Source organism: Chiloscyllium plagiosum, chromosome 39 (genome assembly GCF_004010195.1).
Source record: "Chiloscyllium plagiosum isolate BGI_BamShark_2017 chromosome 39, ASM401019v2, whole genome shotgun sequence".
Taxonomy (NCBI): Eukaryota; Metazoa; Chordata; class Chondrichthyes; order Orectolobiformes; family Hemiscylliidae; genus Chiloscyllium; species Chiloscyllium plagiosum.
This window is the reverse complement of record NC_057748.1, coordinates 27,654,138-27,662,891: the sequence shown is the minus strand read 5'-3', so window position 1 is coordinate 27,662,891 and position 8,754 is coordinate 27,654,138. Positions and strand designations below refer to the sequence as shown.

Here is an 8,754-nt window from a genome sequence, read left to right as displayed (position 1 = left end):
AGGAGGATTGAGAGACTAGCTACCACAGGGAGTGGGGAAGAATAGGGAATCACTCTCACAGGGAGTAGGGAGAGATTGGGGGACTCGCGCCATTATGGAGTAGTTAAGGTTAAAATTATTGATGTGCGATTCCATGCCATTACCTGATATAATGCCGTGTAATATTGTCACAAGTGGACAGTATCCAATGCCAAACTCCTCAGTGACTCTTTTAATGTTTAATAATGAGGAACAGTCATTTCGTGGTACCATTTCATATTTATTCATAGCTGTGTTTCCAAAATTCACAAATACAGCATGGTCATTGACTAAAAGTGGAGATCACTCCCCATTCTACCCAGAACGAGAGTTTGCACACAAAATGCTGGCGACAATTGGAGCAGGTAATCTCCACTCACCAAATGGAATAATCATTTCACCCACTCCTGATACCCTTCAATATTCACAAAATAATGACATTGTTGTAGAAATTACATTGCAAAACTAAAACAACAAAACGCCACATCGTGCATAGTGACTGATTTGGGTCATTGTACACCTTAGAGCTAACAGTCCCTGGAGCTGATGGTGTTGAGGAGAGGGGAGTTCAGTGAACCGTGCCCCACACTGCAGGAATATCTTGAGCCTTTCTTCCAGTCAGTGGCCAGTACTGTCAGGTAACTGCTCAGGCTGTAGCTTTGATCGCTGTCCGGGGGCACAGCACTAGTGGCCACCTTGCTGCCTGTCTCTTTCCCATCCATGCCCCAGAGGACCTGTGCAAAGCCCGGCTTAAAGTGACTCACCAGACAGGACAGAGTGGCTGACCCCGTGTCTATTTGTTCTGGCGGAGGAGGGAGTGGAAGGACATTGGTTTCTGATCATCACTGCCTGTGTGGGGAAAGAGAGCAAAAGACGATTCAGTGTATTAATAAAAACGCTCTGACCGAGAGAGAGAAAATTACGCAAGACTGTGAACCATGTGTGCGAGGGACTGAGACTTCAAATTATTAATATATATTACTTTGACTTCATGTGTGCATATTCGTGAGAGACAGCATTATTAATGTCTGAGACTCTTACCTGTGTTTATTTGAGAAACACAGAACGGGAGACAGATTTATTTCTATGTTTTACGTTCTGAAGGATGACTGAGAAAATGATTGATATATATATATATATATATATATATTACACGCCGTCCTCTGTGAGTGTGTGTGTGTGTGAGAGAGAGAGAGACAGCAAAAGAATTATTAATACAAATCGCACGCTGATCTCTTTGCGTGAGAGAGAATTCTTGATTAAATCTCGGAGCTGTGCCTGCGTTTTGTATGAGCGAGAGGGAGAATCACCACATTGAGCATTCTGCTGTTGTGGTGGTGGCTGGATGGGTAGGGATAGGTGGGAGAGAGGCAAGACGAGAGACAGAGATGGGGAGAGACAATCATTAACATAAATAAAACACCCTGACCAGTGTGACTGTGTCTGAGAAAGAGACAGATCATTAGTGTAACTTTGACCTGTACGTATGAGAGAGAGGAAGAGAGAGAAAGATTGATGTAAGTAACAGTCTGACCTTTGTGTGTCTATGTGAGACATGATTTGGAGATGCCAGTTTTGGACTGGGGTATACAAAGTTTAAAATCACACAACACCAGGTTATAGTCCAACAGGTTTCATTGGAAACACACCAGCTTTCGGAGCGACGCTCCTTCATCAGACAACCACCTGATGAAGGAGCAGGGCTCCGAAAGCTAGTGCTTCCAATGAAACCTGTTGGACTATAACCTGGTGTTGTGTGATTTTTAACTATGTGAGACAACTATTAACGTAACTCTGACCGGTGTGTGTGTAACAGAGAATTATTCGTATAATCTCTGAACTGTCCGTGTTTGTAAGAAATAGAATTATCAATATTACACTAACCTGGACGTGTGCGATGATCATTGGTATAATCTCAGATCTATCGGAGTTCGTGTGTGCGAGAAATATTAATGCAAATAACGCTTTGACCTATGTGCGTATGAGAGAGACAGAATTACTAAAATATAGATAACATCCAGACGTGTTCGTGTGAGGGATTTATTGTTATAATCTCTGACCCGTGTGTATTTAACGTGTTAACGACAGAGAGAAGTATTAGGGGAACTCTGAGTTGTATATGTGACAGAGAATTATTGCTCGAATCTCTGACCCGTGTGTGTGAGGGAATTATTGTTAGAATCTCTGACCTGTATGCATTTTTGAGCGAAGGAATTATTAACATATCACTGACCTGTGTGTGAGACCGAATTACTGATATAATCTCTAACCCGTGTGTGTTTGTGAGAAGAAGTGATTGATATAAATAACACACTGACTTGTGTATGTGTGTCTTCATCTGTACGTGTGAGAGAGAGAAGGCGACAGAGAGAGACAGAGATAGCTTAATATAAATAATGTTCTGACCCGTGGCTGTCTGCATAGGAGTGAATTATTCATGGAACGCTGACCAGTATGTCTGTGAGAATGACTGATATAATCTCTGATCTGTGTGTGAGTGACATAGAAATTTTAATAATAATTACTAGTAACTCTGATCGCTGCATACTTCTGTGAGAAAGAGAATGATCAATGTAACATTGACAAGTGTGTGTCACAGAGAGGGAGAGGAAGAGAATTTATTGCTGTAAATCATATTCTGATATGTGTGTTACTGTGATTACGAAAAGAGCACCGAACTCTATGTGTGTGAGAGAATTACGTGTATTGATATAATCTATTAGACGTGTGTGTGTGTGTGAATGCGAGCACATTATTCATGCTCTGACCTGTGCGATTATGTAAGAGACTTATTGATATAAACCATACTTTAACCTCTGTGATTCTCTGAGTGAGTGAGTGAATGAGTGAGTGAATAAGTGAATGAGTGAATTGTTATATAATACAGACTTTTATGTGAAAGTTCAATTTGTTGCTAAATGTGTTAAATGGTGAATTGGCGAAATATCAAGAACAGAATCGACACTGAAGGGATAAAAATTGAACTAAGCTGAATGAAAAATAGAGAGAAAACCGAATCACTTACTGCAAACAGTCAGAGCAATCCCACCTCCGAAGATGAATCACAGAGAGGCATTCCAATGCTGTGGCTCATCATGAACTACACCGAGGGCTGAAGGGGGGGGGGGGGGGTGGAGAAGAAAACAAATATTAGCAATCTGTCCTTTTCCACGTTGAGCCTTTCTCGTGGAAATGAAGGGTGTGTGGGTTGGACCGATTCACAGACTGGAGAGAGATTTCGCAATCCCTCTCATCTCTGTTAACACTACACAGGGTTTGATCCAGACTCTAATGCCTCAAATTTCAGCTGGGCTGTGAAGGAAATTGCACTGAAGGATGTTGTTGGAGGTGATGACATTTCCTCAACCAATGATGTTTCAGACGCTGTTGTAAATTTGAGCGGTTGTGCGCCCTGAGTTATTGTATTGACCGAGTCACTGTGATAACCAGCTGAGCTATTATAGACCTGATAGCAATGGACAGTGGAGTCATCAGAGAGCAGGTTTCCGATGGTTAGGATGAAACTACTACTGGAGGAGTCTCGAGAAGGTTGGAAACGATCAGTGAAGCCGTCACCCCAGATATTGTATCATTGATATAATGCACGATTGCCCACCCCGGGGCTCCTCCGGGACTCTGTCAGTACCAGTGCACATAATAGCTGCCCACATTATCGTTCTACATCGCACACTTCAATCGGGCGGTCTGACCAGCGGAGACTGGGTCGGACACGGTATCTGATTGAGGACAAGAACAGCCAAAGTATCTAAAAGTCAAACACATTCCAAGCTCCATTGATGACCCTAAAGTAACTACTTGTGCAATTCATACATCTGACGTTGGATGGTCTGGTATGTGTTTTGGACACGTTTAATGAGTTGGGTCAGGATCCTGTGTTTTGGATGAAGGTAAAGGATGTACTGTTGAGTGCAGACTCTTGGATTTTGGTACCAAGTACGTCTGATAACTCTTGAACCACCCCCACACCACTTTTTCTCTAATTGCCCATCTTCCAACAATAACAGTGCGGTGATTGGCCCACCCCTTACTTCCATTTCCCATTCCCCCAACTCACTCTCTGCATCCAGAGCCGGTCAGCTCAATCTGTTACGAGCCTCAATGATTGTTCATAATTTTTGTTTAAAATCTCTTATCAATGTTGTTTTGGAGCTGTGAACTGTGAGCTAAAGTTGACTTTTTGACTCTGGATATCAGCTTGTGTTGAAAAGAATAGACCAGTTCCGGATCAGAGGATGCTGAAGTTGCTTCATAAACAGGGAAGAGCATTGTGCTTAAACAGAGGACAAAAGTTTCCATTAATGATGTCAATACTCGGTAACTAGTTCCAGACAGTCTGGAAAAGACCTTCTTTTCAAACAAATTGCAAATTCCATCTCATGGAGGAGACGGTAATGCTTTCAGGGAGTGATCAGAGTTTCAATTGTATTGTAGGCTGTGTTCTATAAACAAAATGAATTTTTGCTTTTGACGTTACAGTATGATAGCTTGAAGGTTCCCTATCTAACATCGCTTATCAGATTTTGGAAGTTCTGAGAATATAAAACTCGGTTATAAATACTTCTGCCTTTATCTGAGTGAACTGGAGAAGTGACCCTGATGGACACCTTCAGAAAATCATTCAAGAAAACATTATCCTATAGCTGTGGAACATCATATCATGAAAGTCAGTGAAAGTTTCTGGCTAGACTTGTTTTTATTGTTTATGCCTTAACTGTATTCATTTGTCTGCCTGCCTTTTCTGTGAATGGGAATAAATGCATAAATTTAACGTAGAGTCGAATTCCTTTGGTACTCAATCTTGCTCTACTGAAGTTTGTGTATTGTTGACAATTTCCTAAATCTTTTGTTTAAGAGACGAACTAGAGTTCAAAATTGTTTATTCATCAAGTCTGAGCTTCGCATTGAAAAGCGTCTACTTAGGTTTCAATGGGGGTCAATTGTGAGGATATTTCATAAATTTAATTTCATTGCATCTTGAATCCGCAGGTACAAAGGGCATTTCATTCTTCCCCATGTTGTGACACATTATGGCACTAAGCTACATCTGGCAGGGAGAGAGCCACTTCAGGTCGCGTTGACATGGTGCCCACGACTGAATAGCATTTCTGTCCAGGGTATGGTCATGGATGTGAGGAAAAGTGAAAATGTATGTGCTTGGAAGGCAAAGAAATGCTAAGGGGAAGCGTACATGCACATTTGAGTCAAAAGGATTGCAATGGGGATGTGGTAGCAGGAGAGTTTGATAGAGCTATCACTGTAATGGTAACATACAGCCCCCACCAGGTAAAAAATCTTCTGGGACAGGCCAGTTGAAGTATTCCTTAGGCTTATTCACATCTTCGGTCCACAATTAATTGACACAGTACGCTGTTCTTGCCACAACAGTGGAAGTTCTGCCTGGGGATACACAAGCCAACAGCATTTCATTAAACTTTTATTTGTGAGGCCCCTCCAGCATCTCTGAGGCAGAGGAACAGGCAGAGAAACGAGGGTGAGGGCGACTCAGAAGCTAGGAGCAGAAGGAGGCCATTCAGCCCTCCAATCTGCTACACTCGTAAATCTGACCATGGCCTCAACGTCAGGTGCCCTCTTTCTCACTTGTTCCCTTCAGTATCTAAAAGAAATCTGCCTATTCACTGGCCAGGAGAGGATGTGACAGAGAGGGGGTGTATACCAAGGCCACCTAAAACAGAAGGAGCTCAGGGAAGGCAGAAACGCAGGAAGGTCCCACTGACAGAATTTATTCCCGCTCCCATTTCACATGACTTTGTCTCGCTGAGCCCAGCACCCACCATCCATCCTTAATTGATCCTCGGAACTCTCAGAGGACAGCTTTATGCCGCCCCACCCTCTCATCATTGTGTGGGCATGGAGTCACATGGAGGCCCAGACCAGAGTAACAAATGCTGGATTACTTCCCCCATTAGTGAAAATACGATGGTGAGGTTTTTTTTTAATGACACTCGATGATAGCTGTCACCGTCACTCTGAATCAGAATAGATTCCACATGAATGTATTAATTAATCAAACCAATGCGGTCCTGAGCGAGTACAATTTCATAGCGTCAAGACAGGGAGACGTAGCGAGAAAGAAAAGGTAGGTAAAGGAAATGAGATGGGGAGGGTGTTAAACTGTGAGTGAGAGTGAGAGAGGAAGTGATTCAGGGAGGGGTGCGAAACAGAAAGGAAGACACAGGTACTGGAAAAAGGTTGCAGTTCGATTGAGAGATTCAGTTGGAGAGAGATGGCAAGTCGGATATATCAAGGGATATGGAGACAGAGAGTAAGGAGGGAAAGTTTTGACAGAGTGTTAAAAAAGTGAGGGAGAGAGTCAGAGACGGGATTCAGAGTGGGTGGCAGTAAGGGCAGGAATACAGCAGCAGAGGGCTGAGAGGTTGAGGGCCATGATAAAGGTGGTGAAAGGAAAGAATACAGAGGGACGTTGGATGATGGGAGGAAAGAGGTTTGGAAAGAGATAGGACGAGAGAGTGCTGTTAGAAAGAGAAAGGGTGACAGAAACAGAAAGGGAGAGGGAGTGACAAGAAAGCAAAGTTTCCAGATATGTGACGAATTTGCAACAGAGAAGCAAGTGCTACACGATCAATTATTTCGATTGCTGAAGCTATGCAAAGCTGTTGAGAACGTAAGGGCAAATTGAATCCTCAGACGCAGCGTTACCTTGCACCTGGAATGATGATGTGCCACATTCATAGCACTTCCCACAGGCAGGGATGAAGATGGTGTGTATGCAATATATATTTGTTACAGCACCAATGATGAGGATATATATCAGTCACAGCACCTCCAGCTATTAGGTTGACTGTATTCATCATTCACTGCGCGAGAATGGCGAGAGCCAGCGGATCTGAGAGGAATATGAGAAAGGATTCAGATCCCTATTTGAAACGTAAATACTGGGAAATGTGGGTTATCGTCTCTGGTGGTGCTCAGTGTGCTGTCAGCTGCGGTGGAGATGGTGGCCGGAATAGAGAGACTTGGTCATGTTGTCATTGCTGTACCCAGAGTTGGGGAAACTCGAGGACTGGCATATCTTGCAGAGTCCTTGCAAAATTTCAGTTTGAAGGTCGTTTGTACAAATTAAGAACAGTGTTGGTCTAATTTCTTTTTATTTTATTTGCAAAACAAAGTGGTGCTAGATGGTGTTGAGAAAACACTTTTGAATGCATCTTTCTACATTAATGGTGCTGAGATGGAAAGCTTCACCTTCCTAGGATGATAATCATAACAATCTGTCCTGGTCCACCAATGTTATCTGGAAAGTATATAAAGCAAAACAACACCTCTACTTCGTAAGGAGGCTAAAGAACTTTGATATGTGAAAAAAAGATTTTTACAATTTTTTACAGATTCAACATAGAAAGTGATGTTTCCAGGTGCATCGTGGCTTGGTATGTCAGCTGCTTTGCCCAGGATCGAAAGAAACTGCAATGAGTTGCAAACAAAGTCAGTACATCACATAAGCCAACTTTCCATGCATTGCCGCCACCTATACTTGTCACACCCTCGGTAAGACAGCCAACATAATAAAAAAAAAACACTCCCACCCCAGTTATAATCTTCTCGATCAAGCAGAAGACGCAAACGCTTCCATTTTTGTACAAATAGATTTAAGAACAGTTTCTCCCCTTCTGTTGACTGACTTCTGAATAAATCTCTCAAATTGTGAATCTAATGGTGATCTTGCGCTTTGTACACCTTTTCTGGAGGCATAACATTGTATTCCTTGCTCTGTTCTTTTACCCTAGCACACTTTGTACGATATGGTGTACTGAATGCAAAGCAAACCTTTTCCATATACCTCAGTACTTGTCCCAATAATAAATCAGATTAAAACAGATCAAATGTGATAATAAATAAATAAATCAAATACCCCAAATAACAAATAAAAGCGGAAAGAACTGCGAATGCTATCAAGCAGAAACAAAAACAGAAGTTGCTGGAAAGTCTCGGCAGGTCTGGTGACAAAGATAACGTTTCAGGTAAAATGACCCTTCCACAGAACATTGCAACCAAGTGCTGCACGATCCACTGCTTTGGTCACTGAAGGTATACAGGGGTGTTGAGAATATGAGGGGAGTGATGAAAAATAACACATTACCTTCCCTTGCAGCATGGATGTGTGTGAGTGTGTGTGTGTGTGTGTGTGTGTGTGTATTTTAGATATATTTCAGTTACAGCACTATTCAGTACCAAAGATAAATGTGTGTGCCTCATTCGTGCATTTATTTCAAATAGAACACCACCCAACTGCAGGGATGAGCGTGAATGTGTGTGTTTGTGGGGGTGGGGGCTCACCAGGAATATTTTTCAGTTACTGCACCACGTATCAGCAGCATGAGTCTGCGTGTGTGTGTGCGCGCGCAAGCGTGCATGCATGAGTGTGCATGTTTGGGGGTAGTGATGAGTCAGGTATGTTTCAGTTAGAACACCACACAGCGCAGGGAAGAGGATACATATCAGTCACAGCACCACAGAGCAGTTTTATTGAGGACATACATGAGTCACAGCGGCGCCCAGCGGCAGTGATGACGATGGTGTCCACCTTCAGAAAATCTCAAGCCTGGGCTCCGAATCCACCAACAAGAGCTTTCCCCTAAAGTTTACACAGGTCTGATTTTTCCAGATAGTGTTTTTCAAAGTTGAGCTAGGTAATATTCACAAACATTCTGAACTGAATCGCCCCGCACCAAATCC

The 8,754-nt window shown here is 42.7% G+C and overlaps 1 long non-coding RNA gene across 1 annotated transcript; it reads right to left on the bottom strand.

Moving 5' to 3' along the window:
• Positions 1 to 247: 247 nt before the first annotated feature.
• Positions 248 to 3,126, bottom strand: LOC122541994. The gene is made up of 3 exons (XR_006309738.1): positions 3,044 to 3,126; positions 1,903 to 1,989; positions 248 to 867 (listed from the first exon to the last, which is right to left on the bottom strand). It is a non-coding gene; the product is annotated as an uncharacterized LOC122541994 (long non-coding RNA).
• Between the last annotated feature and the right edge of the window lie 5,628 nt (positions 3,127 to 8,754).